The following is a 21,992-nucleotide window of genomic DNA, read 5'->3' as shown; positions in this document are numbered from 1 at the left end:
GGTAGGACACTTTACCACTCCAGGCCAAAAGCACGTATTCGGGAATCATTGTAGAACAAAGCATTGCAGTGTATGTTTGCTGGCGTTCAAACAATGTCTGTTCTTTAACTCTCTGTGTTATCCTCAGGAGAGTGATATCCTGGTTGAAATAGGGTGCTTTTCTTAAGGGGACATTCAGAGGTGCCTGTTCCTGCTGGGCTGTTTGCCTGTGGCTGAACAGAAATGTTCCCCGCTGTTAGCCACGGGGAGGGTGGAGACTGGAGGTGCTAGCCACGTGCTGGGGGGAGGCAAAATGCGACCTTGGAATGAAAGCACATGTGCTATGTACGTCATGTTAACAGCAAGGTTTACCGTGAAAGAGTGTACCCATTGTTCTATAAAATGTGTCTTTTTAAATACCACTGTCCCTTTTTTTTTCTCCACCAGCTGCATGTGTTTCAAGGATCACAGGATCTTCTCCTTCCCAGAGGCTAGCGAAGATCACAAGGCGAAAAAAACGCACTCGTGATGAAATGTTCTCTGAGTTCATGCTGTCCTCCCACACTGACGGAGCACAGATGAATGCGTGGAGGCAGACCATGTCAGAGTGCAGGAAAGCACAAAATGACTGGGAGGAGAGGTGGCGGGCTGAAGAGAGTAAGTGGCCGGCTGAAGAGAGGGCTGAAGCTGAAAGGTGGCCACAGTGTGATGAGAGGAGGCAGGACTCAGTGCTGAGGCTGCTGGAGGATCAAACTAATATGCTCCAGCATATGGTTGAGCTGCAGGAAAGGCAGCAGGAGCACAGACCGCTGCTACAGCCCCTGTGTAACCAATCGCCCTCCTCCCCAAGTTCCATAGCCTCCTCACCCAGACGCCCAAGAACGCGGTGGGGGGGCCTCTGGCCACCCAGCCACTCCACCCCAGAGGATTGCCCAAGCAACAGAAGGCTGGCATTCAATAAGTGTTAAAGTTTTAAACTTTTAAAGTGCTGTGTGGCCTTGTCCTTCCCTCCTCCACCACCCTTCCCAGGCTACCTTGGCAATTATCCCCCTATTTGTGTGATGAATTAATAAAGAATGCATGAATGTGAAGCAACAATGACTTTATTACCTCTGCAAGCGGTGATCGAAGGGAGGAGGGGAGGGTGGTTAGCTTACAGGGAAGTAGAGTGAACCAAGGGGTGGGGGGTTTCATCGAGGAGAAACAAACAGAACTTTCACACCGTAGTCTGGCCAGTCATGAAACTGGTTTTCAAAGCTTCTCTGGTGCGCACCGCGCCCTCCTGTGCTCTTCTAACCGCCCTGGTTTCGGGCTGTGCGTAACCAGCGGCCAGGTGATTTGCCTCAACCTCCCACCCTGCCATAAATGTCTCCCCCTTACTCTCACAGAGATTGTGGAGCACACAGCAAGCAGTAATAACAGTGGGAATATTGGTTTTGCTGAGGTCTAACCGAGTCAGTAAACTGCGCCAGCGCGCTTTTAAACGTCCAAAAGCACATTCTACCACCATTCTGCACTTGCTCAGCCTGTAGTTGAACAGCTCCTGACTACTGTCCAGGCTGCCTGTGTATGGCTTCCTGAGCCATGGCATTAAGGGGTAGGCTGGGTCCCCAAGGTTAACTATAGGCATTTCAACATCCCCAACAGTTATTTTCTGGTCTGGGAAGAAAGTCCCTTCCTGCAGCTTTTGAAACAGACCAGAGTTCCTGAAGATGCGAGCGTCATGTACCTTTCCCGGCCATCCCACGTTGATGTTGGTGAAACGTCCCTTGTGATCCACCAGTGCTTGCAGCACTATTGAAAAGTACCCCTTGCGGTTTATGTACTTGCCAGCTTGGTGCTCCGGTGCCAAGATAGGGATATGGGTTCCGTCTATGGCCCCACCACAGTTAGGGAATCCCATTGCAGCAAAGCCATCCACTATGACCTGCACATTTCCCAGGGTCGCTACCCTTGATATCAGCAGATCTTTGATTGCGTTGGATACTTGCATCACAGCAGCCCCCACAGTAGATTTGCCCACTCCAAATTGATTACCGAATGACCGGTAGCTGTCTGCAATTGCATGCTTCCACGGGGCTATTGACACTCGCTTCTCAACTGTGAGGGCTGCTCTCATCTTGGTATTCTGTCGCTTCAGGGCAGGGGAAAGCGAGTCACAAAGTTCCATGAAAGTGCTCTTACGCATGCGAAAGTTTTGCAGCCACTGGGAATCGTCCCAGACCTGCAACACTATGAGGTCCCACCAGTCTGTGCTTGTTTCCCGGGCCCAGAATCAGCGTTCCACCGTATGAACCTGCCCCATTAGCACCATGACTAACATGATGCTTGCCCAAAGGTAGGGGTACCTGGATTAAGTGGAATTTACTAAAACGTGTAAAGAAAGAATGTTTCAGTAAGGTCAGATACGAGAGGGTTTTGTTGTTTTAACTATTTTCTCTGTTTGCTATGTATTTTGGGGTGTATAAACAATACATTTGTTTTGAAGAAGTTGTTTGGAGTCTCTTTAATCAGCCCCTGGTCATGGGCTCCTGAAGGGAAGTTTCTTGCAGGTGCCAAATACAGTTGGGCCTTTTGAGTTGTTATGGTTGGAAAACAGGAGAGCTGCAACCCAGGGATCTAAATGTTATAGAATTGCAGGGTTCCCTGCAACGCGGGGTGAAGGCACTGAAACCTGTCACTGAGTGGTACATTCAAGAGGCACTGAAAAGGGGTTTATAAGACACAGCTCGCGCTGTAATCATGACACATGCCAAATGCTAATTTTTGCTTTCCTCTCTAAATCATTCAGTCTAACAAACCAGTGATCTCTGCACCATTCTTAATGTGTGCTGATTGACATTGGGGCACACTCCAAGACGTAAACAAAAGGGAACTTGTCCAGAATAAAATCAATAAGGGGAAACCCTGGTTGTGAAATTATGAAGACTAACACTTGAAGTATTAAGAAGGGAGTAAATGTTACTTTCAAACGTTGAAGAAGGCATTACGATAAAAGATAAAAGCAATACGTAGTACTGAAACCTTCAGATGAGAGAGTGCCACACAGAGGAAGAGAAGTATCACTATCCCCATTTTAGAGGTCGGTAGACTGAGGCACAGAATGTTGAAGTGACTTGCTCAAAGTTGCACAACTGGTTAGATGACATGGTGATAACTTTGGAAGGCTGTCTATGGTTGTACCACTTCAAGTACTGGAAGAGATACACAGGTGCTAGAGCAGTGGTCTGGGGGAATTGCTGAAATTCTCAGTGTAGATGCTGGCATACAATCTCCTCTCTCTAATCATGAAGCCAATGGTTTTCATGACTGAGTGTACTGTAATAAAACCTTGTCAGTAAGATCGTCTGATCCTAAATAAGAGGGATAATTAGCACTAGGGATGTACTCTGATTCATAGCCCTAACTGTCATTCAGAATGGGTTAAGTTTGAATTGCTTCATTTTTCTTTCCCTCTCTTCCTCCAGTGTGTACTGATATTTGTCCAGCTATGTGGAAATGATTTCAGTGATGATGAAATGGTCTTTTGCTCCAGGCACATAATTTTTATAGTAAAGATCACTGAACAGGCTAGGAGGACAATTGATTTTGGCTAGGGAACAGAACAGTAATAACTGTTTAGTTTGACCCAATCCAGATTCTGAATCTCTTACACTTGTAAAGCTTAGGTGGTACAATCCAGGTAATTGTAAGGTATATGCTGTGTCATGTTTTGGTGTGTCATTCTGGAGGAAGCCGACATGGGAAAATAGTCAATGAATTGCCTGACACAGAAATAATATACTGCAATTTTCAGAGAAGTGAGTGAGTGTATAGGTGACCTTGAAACTTCTGGACTGCAGAGGCTGGAGTGGACACTGCATTGCTGAGGTGAAATTCACAGCCATTGTGCAATAGGGAGTCCAGGAATCACTGCTCTTTGGAATCCCTGCTCAGTCAATATGCCACACTAACCTATGCTGTCTGTGGTGGTGTTCCAACTTTTTTTTTTTTAATTGGAGGTAGAATTATAGAAAAATGGAGAGAGTGCTCAGAGAATGTCATGGGGTGGCTGGCCCCTTTAAGGGGAGTCTGATCCCAGGCTATCCATGCTGAGCTAATTGAAGGAGAAAGAGCCTATTGTGACAGGTTTCAGTCGGTCCTAGGGGGCGATGGAGAGCTATGGTCCCACTGGCAGGCCTTAGTCACACCTTTCGGGCGCTGGGGAATTAGCGGGGAAGGTGTGCCAGCCGGACTCTGCAGCGCGCCCCTCGGGCGGGGGAGCGCCGGGACGAGTCTGCAGCGCGCCCCTCGGGCGGGGGAGCGCCGGGACGAGTCTGCAGCGCGCCCCTCGGGCGGGGGAGCGCCGGGACGAGTCTGCAGCGCGCCCCTCGGGCGGGGGAGCGCCGGGACGAGTCTGCAGCGCGCCCCTCGGGCGGGGGAGCGCCGGGACGAGTCTGCAGCGCACAGTTCTGCTACCCAAGGGAGGTCGGCCGGGGCAGGGGAACGCAGGCCCACCCAACTCCACTGCATTCCAGCCCAGGGCCCTGACAGTGGAGGGAGGCGAAGGTCCCGCCGCTGGGTCAGCGGGGAGCCATCCTCGCCCGCTGTTGTATTGGTACTACGGTGAAGTCATCCAACGCAGACTGGGTGTTGACATAATCTCCTCTTGGTGCATAGGCAGGTGTAAGATAAGAAGCATTCCATACCCGCCCATCAGAAAGTTGGTAGGTTTAAGGTCCCTTCTTCTCTATGATTTTAAGAGGAGCTGTGAATTTATAGTCCCCTTTGCGTAAAATTCCAGGTTTTTGTATTCTAACGAAGGAACCACACTCAAAGTTTGGTTCGTTAGCACCCCGCTGCTTGTCTGTGAAAGCCTTAGACTTTGCTTGGTTCTGTTCAACTGTTTTTCTCACCGCATCCTTGTTTGGGGCATGAGGTCGTGCCTTTAACAATCCAGCAATGTTCAGTTTAGTATTTATCTGTTTCCCATGCAGTAAGTCTGTGGGTGATCTTTGCGCTGTGGCATGTCGTGTAGCCCGGTATGCTTGCAAGAAATCAGTAGTGAAGGTTATCCACAATCACCCTTCCAGTTTAGCCTTTTGCAAACTCTTTCAAACTTCTGTTAAACCATTCTATTTCCCCTTTGGCTTGAGGGTAATATAGGGATGACCTTCTGTGTAAAATGTTCCTCTCTGCTAGCAAAGTCTCAAACTCCAGGGAAGTAAGTTGACTACCATTATCTGAAACCAGTTCTTTGGGGTTACCTTCCCTGCTAAAAACTGAAGAAAGGAACTTAATTACTGTAGCAGAAGAGATTTGCGATGTAAACGCTACCTCAGGCCATTTACTGAAATAGTCTATTAAAGTGATGGCATAACGACAGTCACTTGGAGCAGTATCAAAGGGTCCTACAAGATCAATCGCCACTTTTTCCCATGCAGATTCAGGAAGAGGAACAGGCTGTAATGGAGGGGTACATATCACTGCTGTCTTATCATGCATTTGGCAAGTGACACAGGATTTTATGAGTGCTTCAGTTTGAGAGTCCATCCCTGGCCACCAATACAGATCCCGTAGTCGTTTGGTTCTGACAATTCTTTGAGTATCATATGCCAGGTGTATGAGTTTTGACTGTAATTCTTCTGGCACAAGGAGCTGGTGTGTACCTCGTAGCACACAGCCATCAAGCAAAGGAAGTTCATCCCAAACTCTAAAATAAGGCAGCAAAAATGGGTCAAGGTTTTTAGGTTTCAGAGTAACAGCCGTGTTAGTCTGTATTCGCAAAAAGAAAAGGAGGACTTGTGGCACCTTAGAGACTAACCAATTTATTTGAGCATGAGCTTTCGTGAGCTACAGTTCACTTCATCGGATGCATACTGTGGAAATTGCAGAAGACATTATATACACAGACACCATGAAACAATACCTCCTCCCACCCCACTCTCCTGCTGGTAATAGCTTTTTAGGGTTACTGGGCCATCTCTTTGTCAGAAATTCCCATAGTTGTTGTTGAATAGGACAAGCTGAACAAGCAGCTTGAAATTGTTCTTTTGTAACTGCAGTAAGGGTGCTTGTAATAAGCGCAACTACTACATCCTCATCCTCTGGTGTACTATCTGGTGAAGGCAAAGGCAGGCGAGAAAGGCAATCAGCGACCACATTTTGGTTTCCAGGCTTATATTCCAGTTCATAAATGAAAGAGAGTAGTCTTGCAGACCATCTAGCAATAAGATATCCTGCTCTTCCCCGTCCTTTCATGGTGAGCAAAGTCATCAAAGGGCTGTGGTCTGAACGTACGGACCCACAGGTAAGTTCTCCATTTTTCAGTAGCCCAGACACAAGCAGGTGCTTCTTTTTCAACTGTAGAATATTTTCTCTCAGCATTACTTAGTGTCCTTGAAGCAAATGCAACAGTCCTCTCTGTGTTGTCCTCATGAAGTTGTGTGAGAACAGCCCCAAGTCCATAATCAGAAGCATCAGTAGTTAAAATTGTGGGCAATGCAGGACTGAATAGTGCAAGTACTGGACTATGTACAATCAAGTCTTTCACTGTTTCAAAACTAGCTTGTGCATCCGTTGTCCTCACTAAGGTTGAACTTCTCCGTAGTAATTCTCGTAATGGTTCAATGACAGAAGCATAATTGAGAATGAATTTTGCATACTAGGAGGTAAGACCAAGAAGGAACGTAAGGTTTGCAAATCTGTTGGAGGAGGAGCATTTGAAATTGCCAGGATATGATCTGGATCAGGTTTTAGTCCAGCCTGTGAAATTGTATGCCCCAGAAAGGAGAGTTCAGTTTGTCTAAATTTGCATTTGGACCTATTGAGCTTGAGGCCTGCTTTGCTGATGCAGTTTAGTACAGACTGCAGGTTATTGTTATGCTCAGAAGTATTTCCAAATATGATAATATCATCCAGATAGTACTGAACTCCATGTTGATTCTTCAACATCAATGACATCATTTTTTGAAAGGCACTTGGGGCAGATGTGAGACCGTATGGAACACGTTTAAAACAAAATAGTCCCTCATGTGTAATAAATGCTGTGTGGTCTCTGCAATCTTCATGCAACATAACCTGTTGGTATGCGCTCTGGAAATCAAGAGTAGAAAACATCTTTGCTGCACGGAGTTCTGCAAATTCTTCTTCTATGTGAGGAAGAGGCTGGTTGTCCATCACAATAGTTTTATTTGGCTCCCTTAAGTCCACACAAAGGCGAATGCCTCCACCCTTCTTCTGCCTCACTAGTATAGGTAAAACCCATTCCGAGGAGTCAGTCTCTTCAATAATGCCCTTTTGAACAGGTATTCTAAGTTCCTCTGAAACAGCTTCCCTGACTGAAAATGGTAAGCGCCGTAACTTCTGTCCTACAGGCATCACATTATTCCGCATTTTAACTTTATGCAGAAACCCATAAGCACAGCTGAGTTTCTCCTCAACCTGGTGTTGGGTCCCAGCTGAAACTGGTGTGTGTACCGCAAAAGTGCTTTGCTGAGGAAGATCAATTCATCCATTAACTACCCTGAGATTTAAAGCAGCCAATAAATCTCTGCCAAGGATAGGAGTGCCTTTGTGGACAATGTAGAACTCTGCAGTTACACAGCAATCACCAAAAGTAACTATTGCTGGCAGGCAGTCATGTACTGGAATATGGTTTTTCAAATAGCACATCAAGTGAAGCTTGGGTTCAGTAAGAGGCACATCTTTAAAGTAATGCAGATAGATGGAATCGGGTAGTATAGATACTGCTGAGCTAGTGTCCAACATTAGCTGAATAGGGTGTGATTTGCCTGAGGGTATGGCGGAAATGTTTACAGTGCATTTTATCTGTTCTGAAATATGTGCAGTAGTGATTTTGTCCATGCTCAGCACAGTAACATCTGGTATTGTAACTACATGCACCTGTTGATTGAACTGGCTGCTGCAACATACTTTAGCAAAATGCCCAATCTTTTTGCAATGATTGCACTGAGCTACTTTTGCCGGACATCCTGTGTAGCTTGCAAGGTGTTGTGGGGATCCACAGCGAAAGCATGCTTTTACTGTATTTTGAATTTGCTGATTCGGTAGTTTTTCATTAGTTTTCCTCTTGTAATTGTTTGTCTGCAGTGATAGTGAACTTTCCTGCAAAGGAGTCACAGCCTGGACTGTGCCTACTGTATCCATGCTCATTATTTTGGCTTCAGCTGTAGCTGACTCAATCTCGGTAGCAATGGTTATTGCTTTTTCTTGTGTAAGTTGTGGTCCTAGAAGTAAACGTTCTCTTACATGAAGCATGGTTGTTTTCTCAATGAGCTGGTCTGTAATCATCTCATCTGCCATATTCCCAAAGTCACAAATTACAATCAGACTCCTGAGGGAAGCAATATACTGTATTATAGTCTCCCCTGTTCTCTGCTCACGCTGGCAAAATCTATAGTGATTAGCTACTACATTCACTTTTGGCACAAAAAAATTCTTTAATGCAGTGAGTGCAGTCTCATATTTATCATCTGCAAGGGGAAAGGTGTAAAATATACTCTGCCCTTCTGCTCCAAGGCAGTGGATTAGCAGAGCACGCTTTCTTACTTCAGAAATCTCTGTAGCACTGATTGCAAGCAGATAAGTCTCTCACATGTGGATCCAGGCAGTAAAAGCTATTGGATGCTCACCTGGGCTTTGCAGAAAGGGTGCAGGTGGGTTCAGAGGCAGAAGGTCCAGCCTCATCACCAAAATGTTGTAGCAACCAGGCAAGGTACTAACAAACTTCAACAGGACTTTATTTTTGAAGTGGAAACCTCTTTACCAAGCTGCTGCTGCACCCTCTGTAGCTCTCACTCCACCTTCTCAACTTCCCCCCACTCCTTCCTGTTTTCTGTCCTTTCAGACTCCCAAGAGCCAGTGCTCCCAGTTCTAATAATTACAAGCAGCATCTAAACATCGCACATTGGTGGAACTGAACCAGAATAGGCAACAGTGGGGAAAACTTTAGAAAATGACCATAGTATGTAGGTGGTGCCTTGAATGAGTAATGCTACAACTTCTTACAAACTCCCACTTGTATTACCGTTCTCCCTCCCCTTAATAGCTACTGCCTCACAGTTGGGAAGAACCCCAGGAATATATCACTGATTGGGTCAGACACTGTATCACTATAAGCATTGGTTTCAGAGTAGCAGCCGTGTTAGTCTGTATCTGCAAAAAGAAAAAGAGTACTTGTGGCACCTTAGAGACTAGCAAATTTATTTGAGCATAAGCTTTCGTGAGCTACAGCTGCATCCGATGAAGTGAGCTGTAGCTCACGAAAGCTTATGCTCAAATAAATTTGTTAGTCTCTAAGGTGCCACAAGTACTATAAGCATTGTATAACTTTCTGGTGGTTTGTACAGTATCTGGAGTTAACAGGAAGTACTTTACCTTCCAGCAGTCTTGAATAAATATACTTTGCCGAAATGCACAAATAATGTTTAGCGAGATCCTAGGCAGTGTGTTGTATGTTGTGGGGGTCAGAGCAAGAAAAGGCGTGTTGAAAGATGGAGGCACAAGGGGGGATGAGGTGGGTAAAGAGTAAGTGGAGTAGAATAAAGTGAGTTGGAAAACTTAACATATAAAATAAAAAAGGGAAAGGCATCATTTTTGCCTCTGAATCTGGAGCAGAAAAGATGAGAACAAACTGCTGCTTTCAGTGCATCACTTGGCATGCAGCAGCAGTGAATGATTTGACCTGCATTTCAGCTGAAAATGAATTTTGCTGTGGCTCCTCCAAGGAAGGTTTTTATGTTCTGGCAATGTGAAGAAGAATGGCGGGGGGGGGGGGACACAGAAATAGAAAGAGTCAGGGGAGCACATTCCGCAGTGCTGGGAACGTACTGGGAAGGGCAGTTTCTGTCACTTTAAAAAAAACAGTGACCTGTCTGTTGGAGGAGGGGCAGTTTCCTGAGAATCAGGTGCATGTCTGGAGCGATGATGTCATCCTTCTACTAGACTAGCCTGAGAGAGACGGATGCAGAGGAGGGAATATTTTCCTTAACACTGGCTTCCAGTTGGGAGGAGGAGGAAACTGACAGAGCTCGAGGCAGTTTGTGAGTATCAAATATAGAACTATTGCTTAAATCTTCTGAAATCTGAAGCAGTGAACTGCAGGTTGAAGGTGATACACACAGCTTCATTCGAAGTTGAGAATTGTGGACAGACTATAGAAGTATTGAGGAGATTCTTCTGTTACCAACATCCCATGCCAGCAAACACTTTTGATGTTGCTTCCTAGTAAGCTGTCATGGACAATATTATTGACCTTCTCTTTCAGCAACAGTGAACAAGCTACATGGTTTGTTCAGGGATTCAGGCTGTTTTCTCACATTTAAAGAACCACTGTAGTAGCATTTGATTCTGGTAGAGTGTGTGTGTGTGTGTGTGTGTGTGTCAAACACCATCGTTATTTAAAATCCGACTGGATCTTTGGTCCTCAGAGACTACCTGATAACCTCAGTCTTTCATTGCTAGCTTGTAAATGATTTAACTGCTGCAAGCAGGTATCAATAATAGGTAAGAAAAGCTTGTCTTATGGAGAGATCATATGGTATTTTGTTGTGATTTTAATATCTTACTGGCACTGCAAGAGGTGAGGAAGAGAGTGAGAAGGCAAGTGTGTGCATAGTAACCTGAAACCTTAGATGTGTAAGTTTCTTGGGGCAGGGATTGTGTCTTTGTCTCTCTGTGTGCAGAGCCTGATACAATGGGGCCCCAATCCTGACTTGAGCCTCTGGGCACTATTTTAATAAAACTATCTTCTTCTTCCCATTTTCTCTACTGTCTTAAGAACATACAGGATTCCAAAGTTATTAAGATGAAGGAAACTCTTTATGGTACCATTACTATGGTTTATATTTTTCTTCACATTGAAGTAAAAACTTATACCATGGCTGACTCACTTTTCCTTCCACTATTCTGTATCACCAGTGATAAATAATATTCAACAACAAACAAACAAAAAATGTGAACTTCTAAGGAACATGGGTGCCCTTTAAAAAGGTCATTCTAATTTTAGGTAGTAACAGGTTTCAGAGCCATTCCCTATACTTCAAATGGGAAATATTGCTAGATTTAGTGTGTCCTTAACATAGACCCCCAACCCAAGCATGGAAGACGTGACCATGCTGGTGCCAGTATCTATGATAACCAAACAATAACAACAATATGTGTAGAGTACTGTTAGCCCAAACTGCCATGGATTTTTCTTTGCTTATACCTCCAGATTTCAAGAGGGCCCTCTCAGGAGGGGTGGCCTTTTTCCTAACCCATTTACTGGTGGCATGAAGCCAGGCAGGGGAGAGGAGACTTCCTGCTTGTCATGCAACACACTTATGTTGTTTTGTTTGTTTGTGTTACGGTAGCATCTCAGAGCCACTGTCATGTATCAGGACCCCATTGTGATAGGTGCTGTACAAATCCAGAACAAAATGATGGTCTCTTTTACTGCATCAGAAAAAGTGCTTTGTACACTGATTCTTTGCATATGGAAATTGACTTTTTTCTGCAGCATTTTTCATAAAAATGTGCATAATCTTTTAAATTTTAATCTGTACACCAGTTGTTAGCACTAATAAATGTACACTGTACTCGATCCTAGAGGTGTGTGATCTCTCATGAGACTGAAACATACTTAGGACCTTCTGCTCCTAGATAAAAGTTGCTACATGTAATGTAAAGTATTATATTTTGGTAGACCAAGATAACTCAAATTGCAGAACCAGTTCCTCAGCTGTGGGCAAGGAACCCACAGCATGGGATGCGGTCGGGGATTCAGAGGTGACTTTCTTGCTTCCCTTGTCCATTGGCTGGTCTATGCTAGGCAGGCTGCTAGTCCCCACCCCATTTGCCAATGGCAGCTAGTAGATATCTCTGTGGAGGAGAGTCCTGGCCACACCCCTTTTTCCAAATCATTTCTCTCTATGCTGGCACTGAAGGGTGGGTGGGGGTATAAAAAACCCATAAAACATCTGTCTGACCCAAACACTCTCAGGCTCAGGCCAAATCCTCCAAGTCTACTGTGTTTTGGGCCAGTGTGGCTGGTGAAATAGTACAGAGCATGTGGCCCAGGCTCTGAGCCCCCGCATATAAGACACTATACTTGAAGGATGATGTGTGCATTCTATTCTTAACCTTTCTTGAGGCGTTCACTTAACTTATCACTTTATTAAATATATTACTGTATTTAGGTCTTTTTGAGCATTCTGTACAGTCTCTATGCTGGATTCGCTGGTCTGCAAAATTAGTTTTGCACAAAGCAAACTTCAAATGGGTGGAATAGGTGCTGGAGAGATCCCCCCGCTTAGGGGGAACCTCAAACAGGGGTAAAGCTAGAGGAGGGGGCTCTGCCACCTGTCTCCACCACCTCCTGTTCTGCAACCCTGGTCCCGGTTGTCGGAAAGGGGCATGGTGAAGCCAAGGCTCCACTATACCTGATTCCCTGCTAGTTAAGGTTCCCGCAGGAATATTACATTAGCAGTATAAATTAAAGTTTTCTTCTTGAGCTAAATTTATGGCACGGCTTGTCAACTTTCCCTTTCTACCATGCCCAAGTTCTATCTGGAGAATCAAGCCCTCTAAATCTATAGAACAGGGTTCTGTGGCTACTCCACTAGCAGTGTAGATACATTTACCTACTTAGCCTCCACATAGATTCATAGAAACTAAGGTCAGAAGGGATCATTATGATCATCTAGTCCGACCTCCTGCACAACGCAGGCCACAGAATCTCACCCACCCACTCCTGCGAAAAACCTCTCACCTATGTCTGAGCTATTGAAGTCCTCAAATCGTGATTTAAAGACTTCAAGGAGCAGAGAATCCTCCAGCAAGTGACCCGTGCCCCATGCTGCAGAGGAAGGCGAAAAATCTCCAGGGCCTCTTCCAATCTGCCCTGGAGGAAAATTCCTTCCCGACCCCAAATACACAATATTTCAGATGAGGTCTCACTGGTGCCTTGTATAACGGTACTAACACCTCCTTATCTCTACTGGAAATACTTCGCCTGATGCACCCAAGACCGCATTAGCTTTTTTCACGGCCATATCACATTGGCGGCTCATAGTCATCCTCTGATCAACCAATACTCCGAGGTCCTTCTCCTCCTCTGTTACTTCCAAGTAATGTGTGGCCAGTTTACAACAGAAATTCTTGTTATTAATCCCTAAATGCATGACCTTGCACTTTTCACTATTAAATTTCATCCTATTACTATTACTCCAGTTTACAAGGTCATCCAGATCTTCCTGTATGATATTCCGGTGCTTCTCTGTGTTGGTAATACCTCCCAGCTTCGTGTCATCCACAAACTTTATTAGCACATTCCTGCTTTTTTGCCATGGTCAGTAATAAAAAGATTAAATAAGATTGGTCCCAAAACCGATCCCTGAGGAACTCCCCTAGTAACCTCTTTCCAGTCTGATAGTTCACCTTTCAGTATGACCCGTTGTAGTCTCCTCTTTAACCAGTTCCTTATCCACCTTTCAGTTTTCATATTGACCCACATCTTTTCCAGTTTAGCTAATAACTGTCCATGTGGAACCATATCAAATGCCTTACTGAAATTGAGGTAAATTAGATCCACTACGTTCCCTTTTGTCTAAAAATCTGTTACCTTCTCAAAGAAGGAGATTAGGTTGGTTTGACACGATCTACCTTTTGTAAAGCCATGTTGTATTTTTCCCAATTACCATTGACCTCAATGTCCTTAACTACTTTCTCCTTCAAATTTTTTTTCCAAGACCTTGCATACTACAGATGTCAAACTAACAGGCCTGTAATTACCCAGATCGCTTCTTTTACCTTTCTTAAAAATAGGAACTATGTTAGCAATTCTCCAGTCATATGGTACAACCCCTGAGTGTACAGATTGATTAAAAATTCTTGCTAATGGGCTTGCAATTTCATGTGCCAGTTCCTTTAATATTCTTGGATGAAGATTATCCCTAAGCTCCTCATTAGCCTCGTTAAAGACTGAGGCAAAGTATTTATTTAGATATTGGGCCATGCCTAGATTATCCTTAACCTCCACTCCATCCTCAGTGTTTAGCGGTCCCACTTCTTCTTTCTTTGTTTTCTGCTTATTTATATGGCTATAGAACCTTTTGCTATTGCTTTTAATTTCCTTTGCAAAGTCCAGCTCTACATGGCTTTTGGCCTTTCTCACTTTATCCTTACATGTTCTGACCTCAATAAGGTAGCTTTCCTTGCTAATCCCTATCATCTTCCACTCCCTGTATGCTTTCTGCTTTTTCTTAATCACATCTCTGAGATGCTTGCTCATCCAGCTTGGTCTACAACTCCTGCCTATGAATTTTTTCCCTTTTCTTGGGATGCAGGCTTCTGATAGTTTCTCACGTTAATGTGGCAGTCACAAAGGCATAGACTGGGTTAGTAAAATGTACTGTGTTTTGCAGCAACCATTGTTTACCACTCTGGTTCTTCAGTGCGTTTGCCTGTGCATTTGCCTGTCCAGTATTTGATGTTAGGAACAAGAAACACAATTCTTTCGCATTTATAGCTGTTTTCTATTGGCTTCAGAGTGTTATTGAGAGTATCTGCCTTGATCTCTAAATAGCCCTCTGCCTTGGATCCTGGAGATGATCATTTCTTTCCCCATGTACATTGGGGTCAGCTGGGACCCCAGACACTGAAATCTACTTTCCCTGGTGGTTGCACAGACCGAAGTCTCATCTCTCTTCACAGGCAGTTGCTGAAGGGAAGATTTGTGCTAGTGAAGGATAGTGTGCTTTGGAGGCGCAAACTTTTTTATATATGAGACAAAAAATTATATTTTAGTCTATCCATTTTATTTCAAATATAAATGGGGCTGGCTTTATAAATCAAAACTATATTAAAATGAAATTTGTGTGTTTATCTGGTTGGGGTCAATTGGGAACAAAATATGTTAGGACCACTTTTTAAGAGTATGAAACTAAGTAAAAATCTTAATGCAGTCTTTAAAAATGGCTTAATCCTATCCAAATTGCTAGCAAAGCCATGTTATACATACTTTTATATTTTGAATGAGTTGTGAGGGAGGGGGAAGCCACACTGTTTTAGCTGGAAGCAATTTAGGACTTGGCTTTAAATGGTTTTAGGTAACATGGTTTTAATACAAGAGTGGATGAGACGTAAGTAGAGAAAGCAATACTGCTCCTCTGCAGATTTTCATTATGTGACTGGGTCAAGTGTTAAGGCTGTGTCTGCCTTAGAAAAGTGAGCTGTTGTCTGACTCTGGGAATAAAACAAGATTTCCCCCAGAGGTCCCTTTCAGCCAATGTTGAAAACAATTGTCATACTGTATGGACAGGGTCAACAGAGTTCAACATATATTTTAACACAGCATTTTAGAACGTCTCATTCTAAAGTTGTCTGTACTAGGCTATTTTATTGATGCAGCACCACTAGCAGGAGCATTATCACAGACTGTGTCGTGTAGACCTGACTGGGTGGCTGATACAATTTTTTTAAAAAATCTGTAATAGCTTGGAGATGTGTTTACATTTACAGCTTCAACATTGAGGGAGGGCTGGTGGAAAGCCGTTTGTCATCCTCTGTCAAATGCAGACACAGCGTAAGACAAATGATCTTAGCTGTTCATCTAACCTCAGCATGGACATTATGTGTTGTGAAATTGGCTGTCATGGCATAGTTTTGCCTTTTTGCTGAAGACAGTCACTTGGCAAGGAATGGCAATATAGAGGATATAGGCGGAGCAGCTGCAGCTACCTTCCCTTATTCCTGACCTGTAAAATAAAACCTCTTAGTTCACATCCACTTCTGTCATTTTCCATAGAAGATTTTTGTCCTGTATGGTTAAATTGTGTGGTATGGGAATACATTCTTCTGCATCAAGCTAATTGCAAGAGTCATAGTCAACTTGTCTGCATATATCCTTGCTGCTTATGCTGTTAAGCCTTTAAATCTAAACAAAAAAGTGAGGTGGAGAGAAACATTTAATGCTCTGTTGTGCTGTTTCATCTTGCTGTGTTTGTCTGCCTCACTTCTGTCTGAGGTAGCTGTGTGGATGGTTGTATAATTGTTAGCATTGTTGTCAGCTCCTGTAGCCCCAAGGGCTGCAGTACTTGACCAAAGCTCTTTGGTGGTTGCTTTCCTGTCCTAATTTGGGTGATGACAAAAGGATGTTGGAGGAATGCAAATATATCCTGTATTTTTTTTTCTCTTGTAAAACTACAAAGATTACCACTGAATACCTGTGGGCCAGATCCTCTGCCTGGGTAACCTGGTGTAGCTTCCTGTTTATAAATTGAGCTATGCTATGCTGATTTGCATCAGCTGAGGATCTGGCCCTGTATCTATAGTTTGGGAATGGAATCATGTTTGACATCTGAATAGTTTGGTTCTTGGTGGTAGGTGAGGCCAAACTCTATTAACCACCTCAGCTCAGTCCGAGTCAGAGAGGCTTGTTTAGCAGAATGTGTCGAATTTGCTTTTCCCAATTATAGCTGCTGTGTGGTTTTTATTGGTTTAACTTGAATTTCAGATATGATGGACAGCAGGTATTAGTTTGTACTAGGGAAAGCCTGTGTAAAGACTCGCGCTCTATCTCATGCCCTTCATCCAAAGGATAAAACAAAATGACAAAGGTAAAGCTCAGTTAGAAGGTCACTAATAACAGATATGTTGTCAGTTTGCTGAAACTCTTGGCTATTTCAGAGTAGCACTATCCTCATGGATGGTGGTGGATCCTGGGCCCCACCCCTTCCTGACGAGGCCCCACCCTCCGCAACAGGAGCCAGGAGCCCCTTCAAGCCCCGGGCCAGCCGGAACCCCGAGCCACACCCACCCACCCTCACCAGAGGTGCCCTGGGCTGGCCCCAGCCGTGCTGGCCGGCCCGAGCATCCCCAGCCCAGCATCCTGCGGGTCTGCCTTCCCTGGCCTATTACACCTGCCGCCCATGACTGTCCTGTGAAATACAAACTGACAAATCCCAATGATGTCTGAGTAGCTGAGAGTCTGTGGACTTTCTTGTTTAATGCTTTGTTTTACTCCAGCTTTTGCTTGTCTCTGTTTAGACAGCTAACAGAATCCAAGCATTGGGTACTTTTTGAAGAACTGGTCTGCTGCTTTTTTACATTTTAGTTTTCTATTGGCTTCAGAGTGTTATTGAGGGTATCTGCGTTGATCTATAAATAGCCCTCTGCCTTGGATCCTGGAGATGATCATTTCTCTCCCCATGTACATTTGGGTTCAGCTAGGTCCTGTTGATGCCTGATGGGGAATTCCGTGTTTCCTGTTGCTGAACCCCTCCACTGAGCAGCCGAGATTTCTTTTGCTATATTTCTGTCTTTTAATTTCATAGTAACTTGGAAGACTAAGGACTTGTCTACGCTACAGCGTTAAGTCAACTTAAGTTACACTGACAACCCAGTACTGCTTTAATTACATTGGTTGTGCATGTCCATGCAACACTCCTTGTGTCAGCAGAGCACGTCCACAGTTGGTGCCCTTGCATTGATAGAGAGAGCATTGCCTCATGGGTAGCTATTCCCCTGTGCAACTCACCACCCTCTACTGGTGGGAGATCTGGGAACGGATCTCAGTGCATCATGAGGGCATGCTCACAGTCCCATGATACAGTTCTTTCCGTCCTATCATTCCATGGGCTTCCACATTTGTTTTGTTTCCATTTTTTAACAGCCCCTGTAAACTCTGCACCCGCCTTTGCTGCCTGAAAGCATGGATCCTGAACTGCTGACCGGTCTAGTGATAAGCTTTATGAACACAGTGTGGCTGGTTCTGTCATATTTCATGAGCTGAGAAACAGAAAATGAATCCGTGGTGCCTCCCCTGCAGTGTGTAATGGAAAGAAACAATTCAAGATTGCTGATGGCATTCATGGAGCAGTTGCACACGGTGGACCATTGGTACTGGTGATAGTATTGCATTGTGATGCATGTATGGGATGATGAGCGGTGGCCGCAGAACTTTTGGATGTGCAAAGCCACCTTCCTGGAACTCAGAGTAGCAACTGTGTTAGTCTGTATTCGTAAAAAGAAAAGGAGTACTTGTGGCACCTTAGAGACTATCAAATTTATTTGAGCATAAGCTTTCGTGAGCTACAGCTCACTTCTTCAGATGATGAAGTGAGCTGTAGCTCACGAAAGCTTATGCTCAAATAAATTTGTTAGTCTCTAAGGTGCCACAAGTACTCCTTTTCTTCCTGGAACTGTGCGTGGAGTTCACCCCTGCCCTGCAGTGCAAGGACACGAGAATGAGAGCTGCCCTCACAGTGGAAAAGCGAGTAGTGATCACTGGGTGGAAGCTGGCAACTCCAGACTGCTACTAATCAGTCGTGAATCAGTTTGGAGTTGGAAAGTCCACTGTGGGGGTTGCGGTGATGCAAGTGTGCAGGGCCATTAATCGCCTCTGGCTAAGAAGGACCATGATTATGGGTAATGTACAGAAAATAATTGATGGCTTTGTGGCAATGGGATTCCCTAACCTGCGGCAGGTTGGTAGATGGCACGCACATCCCAATTTTGGCCCCAGACCATCTTGCGACAGAGTACATCAAACAAAAGGGCTACTTCTCCATGGTCTTGCAGGTGCTGGTGGATCATTGGGGCCGTTTCAATGACATCAATGTGGGTTGCTCAGGGAAGGTGCATGATGCACACATCTTTAGGAACACTGGACTTTTTGAAAGCTGCATGCTGGAACTTTATTTCCAGACCAGAAGATTCCAGTGGGGGATGTGCAAATATCCATAGTGATCCTGGGAAACCCTGTCTATCCTTTACTCCCGTGGCTCATGAAGCCTTACACTGGGAACCTAGACAGCAGCAAGGAGCACTTCAACTACAGGTTCAGCAGATACTAAAATGACAGTTGAATGTGCCTTTGGCGGATTAAAAGCTCACTGGCACTGCCTTTTTGGCAGGTTAGACCTCAATGAGTAAAATATTCCGATGGTCATAGAAGCCTGCTATGGGGTGCATTTCCTGCATGTGTGCAGCTTCAGACTGGATCTGTGTGCTGCTTTGGTCCCTGCAGAAATAGTTGCCATTTGGTACGACACAGTTTCCTACAGCAGGGGGAAAAAACAAGGCAGCTCTGCCAAGGAATCTTCGGCAGAGGATTGCAGAGTATCTACGTGAAAGTTTCCTAGAGATCTCTATGTAGGATTCCCGAGACATCCTGGTGTATGTTAACAAACTTTTTCCGCTGGGCCCCCACTGTGTGGCTTCATAGCCTTCGTTGTTAATTTCTATTCCTTATCCCTCCTCTACCGTTTAACAAAGTAAATGAGACCTCAATCTCCTATCACTGTGCAGTATCAAAGCAAAATACCTTCTTAGTAGAGCTTGCCTCTCCTGCTTAGTGAGTGCTGAGCTGGAGTGCTGGGACTGGCTAGAGTCAAAAATAGGTCCTGGTTTGCCATGCCACCAGATGACCCTGTCGCATCTCCCACTTTCTCCTCAAACTCCACTTCCTCATCCACCACTTTATCCTTGGAATTGGCTCCACTGGCCGTTGCCTCCAGTCCCCCTGAAGTATCCACGGGGCTCTTGATGGCGTGCAGCTACTTGTAGAAGTGGCATATCTTCAGCGCTGCACCAGAGCAACAGTTGCCCTCCATTGCCTTCTGCCATGCCTTCCTTAGCTCCTTGATTTTAGCACAGCACTGCTGCATGTCCGTTTCATGTTCCTTCTCCTGTGTGCCACAAGTAATCTGCCTGTAGATATCAAAGTTCCTATGGCTTGAGCGAAGCTGTGATGCACAATCTCCTCTTCCCCCAGATCCAGCAGATCCAACAGCTCCATTGTGCTCCATGAGTTAGTGCATGTTTTTGTGGAAAGCCAGCATGGTCAGCTGGGAAGATGCTGTGTGAACAGTACACGCCGAGCAAACAGGAAGAGGAATTTCAAAAATTGAGGGAGCCTTTAAACTGGAGAGAGTGCATCCCTGTGTACCTGCAGAGCAGCAGAGTTCAAACTGCTGACCAATTCAGTCATGATGGGCATTGTGGGACACTTCCTGGAGGTCAATTACAGTGACATAAACAAGTGCACTATCTACACTGATGCTGGATCACTCTAACTATATTGCAAAAAGCTCTATGCTGCTCGTCGAGGTGGTTTTATTTTGTTAGCATAGCAAGGGAGTTAAACTGGTGGGAGGAGCACTGTTGTGTGGATTTTTGTTGACAAAACTCTAGTGCAGACAAGACCTTACTTTCTTATTGTCCCCAAAAGAGGAATACTAAACTGCGTAACCTGAAAGGCAGCTCATCGACACTCCTACCTCCTTACTAGTCACTGTGCCTCAATTTGCCAATTTTGTAGCTTTTAAAGAACAATTACTAAATACAAAGGTTGCGCACACAAATCCAAATCTATGAAAGAAAGATACGTAATAGGGTGTATGCTACCATAGGGTGACCAGGTGTCCGGTTTTCAACCAAAACACCCTGTCAAAAAGGGATCCTCGTGGCTCCGGTCAGCCCTGCTGACCAGGCAGTTGACAGTCTGGTTGTCAGCACCACACAGCGGGGCTGGCAGGCTCACTGCTAGCTTCCTGCGGCTCCCGGGAAACAGCCAGCATATCTTTCTCCTAGGCTTAGGGGACGCCAGGGGGCTCCACATGCTGCCTCTGCCCGCAGGCGCAGCTCCTATGGGTTGGGTTGGGTCAGGGCTGAGGACGAACTAGTGCGACTCACGAACGCTCAACAGGCAGCTATTGAGGGGTCGTGGTGCGTGCTTCTCCCACTGCTGCCGGCCCTCTTCTCCTCCTCGTGCTCCTTCTGTGGCTGGGCTCCAGCTGCCTGCAGTGTGTGCCCCTGCAGCGACCCACGGTCGGTCGCCCCATCGCCGGCACCCAGGAGTTTGAGGTATGTATCCTTGTCTCCGAATGCTGGGAGTGGGACTGCTGGAGGGGAGGGGAGGAGAACAAGACCAGGGCCAGCCCTGCGGGTAGGAAAGTGGGGGTAGGGACCCAAGCTGCAGGGGGCAGTGAGCAAGGTGACTTCTCTGGAGCAGGGGTGCCCCACTGCTCCACTGCCCTGTGTAGCTACCGCCGCTCCTGTCCCGCTCCCCTTATTCCTCCCCGGAGTCCCTGGCCACTCCAGACTGGAAATCACCACCTGTCTGCTGTGCGGGCTGGGGGAGGCTGCTGTTGGGGTGTCCCCCTGCCCCCACCCAGGAGCAGACTTACCATGAAACAAACTGTGTGCTGGCACGGGGCCCCCAGTGACAGAGGGACCCCCAAAACAAAGGAGAAATCTCATCTGACAACCTGCTCCTAAGTCCCAGCCGAAAGCACAGCAGGGCTCAGGCAGACAGGGTGCCTGCATGCCGTGGCCCGGTGGCTCCATGCTGCTCCCAGAAGCGACCAGCTGCTGGCATGTCTCTGCGTGCCCCTGGCAGTGGGGGAGGCGGCTGCGCGCACTGCCACTGTCCCCCTCCACCAAAGAGGCACACAGAGACGTGCCAGCAGCAGGGCTAAGGCAGCTTCCTGCCCGCTCTGCCTCCCTCCTTCCGTGCCATACTGCTTCTGGAAGCGGCCAGTATGTTCCTGTGGTCCCTGGCGGGGGGGGTGTCCCCGCACGCTGCCCCCACCCCAAGCGCCGACTCTGCAGCTCTCATTGGCCAGGAACTGTGGCCATTGGGAGCTGCGGGGCCGGCGCCCACGGGCAGCAGCACACGGAGACCCCTCCCCCCAGCCTAGGAGCCACTACTGGAGGAGTGTGTGTGCTGATCACTTTGGGAGGCATGCCGCCTGAGGTAAGCGCCGCTGACCTGCCCCAGCCCAGAGCCCGCACTCAAACTTCCTCCCAGAGCCTGCACCCCTCACCCCCTCCCACACCCCAAAGTCCTGCCCCAGCCCAGAGCCCGCACCCAGCACCCAAACTCCCTCCCAGAGCCTGACCCCCACACCCCTCCTGCACCCCAACCTCTTGCCTCAATGAAGGTACCTCGGAGATGGGAGGGGAGAGAAGAGAGAATGTTCTTTTTCTTGGCTGGGTCCCGAGGGGGGTTCCCTGAAAATGAACCTGCG

At 46.1% G+C, this 21,992-nt stretch overlaps 1 protein-coding gene across 16 annotated transcripts in view; it reads left to right on the top strand.

The window, feature by feature from the left end:
- Positions 1 to 21,992, top strand: part of USP54 (ubiquitin specific peptidase 54) — a 251,006-nt gene that overhangs the window by 66,689 nt on the left and 162,325 nt on the right. For 7 of the 16 annotated variants that reach the window (XM_043550398.1, XM_043550392.1, XM_043550402.1 and 4 more), the window contains exons 3-4: positions 17,633 to 17,859; positions 19,736 to 20,826. The exons of 8 other annotated variants lie outside the window; for them this stretch is intronic. The gene's annotated coding sequence lies outside the window, so the exon portion shown is untranslated. Of the gene's footprint in view, positions 1 to 9,900; positions 10,023 to 17,632; positions 17,860 to 19,735; positions 20,827 to 21,992 lie in introns of those variants that run through there. One more of the 16 variants, XM_043550396.1, reaches the window with a different exon arrangement.

The sequence above is a fragment of the Chelonia mydas genome, chromosome 7 (assembly GCF_015237465.2).
Source record: "Chelonia mydas isolate rCheMyd1 chromosome 7, rCheMyd1.pri.v2, whole genome shotgun sequence".
Lineage (NCBI taxonomy): Eukaryota > Metazoa > Chordata > Testudines > Cheloniidae > Chelonia > Chelonia mydas.
Note: the sequence above shows the minus strand (reverse complement) of the source record. Positions and strands in the feature narration are given on the sequence as shown.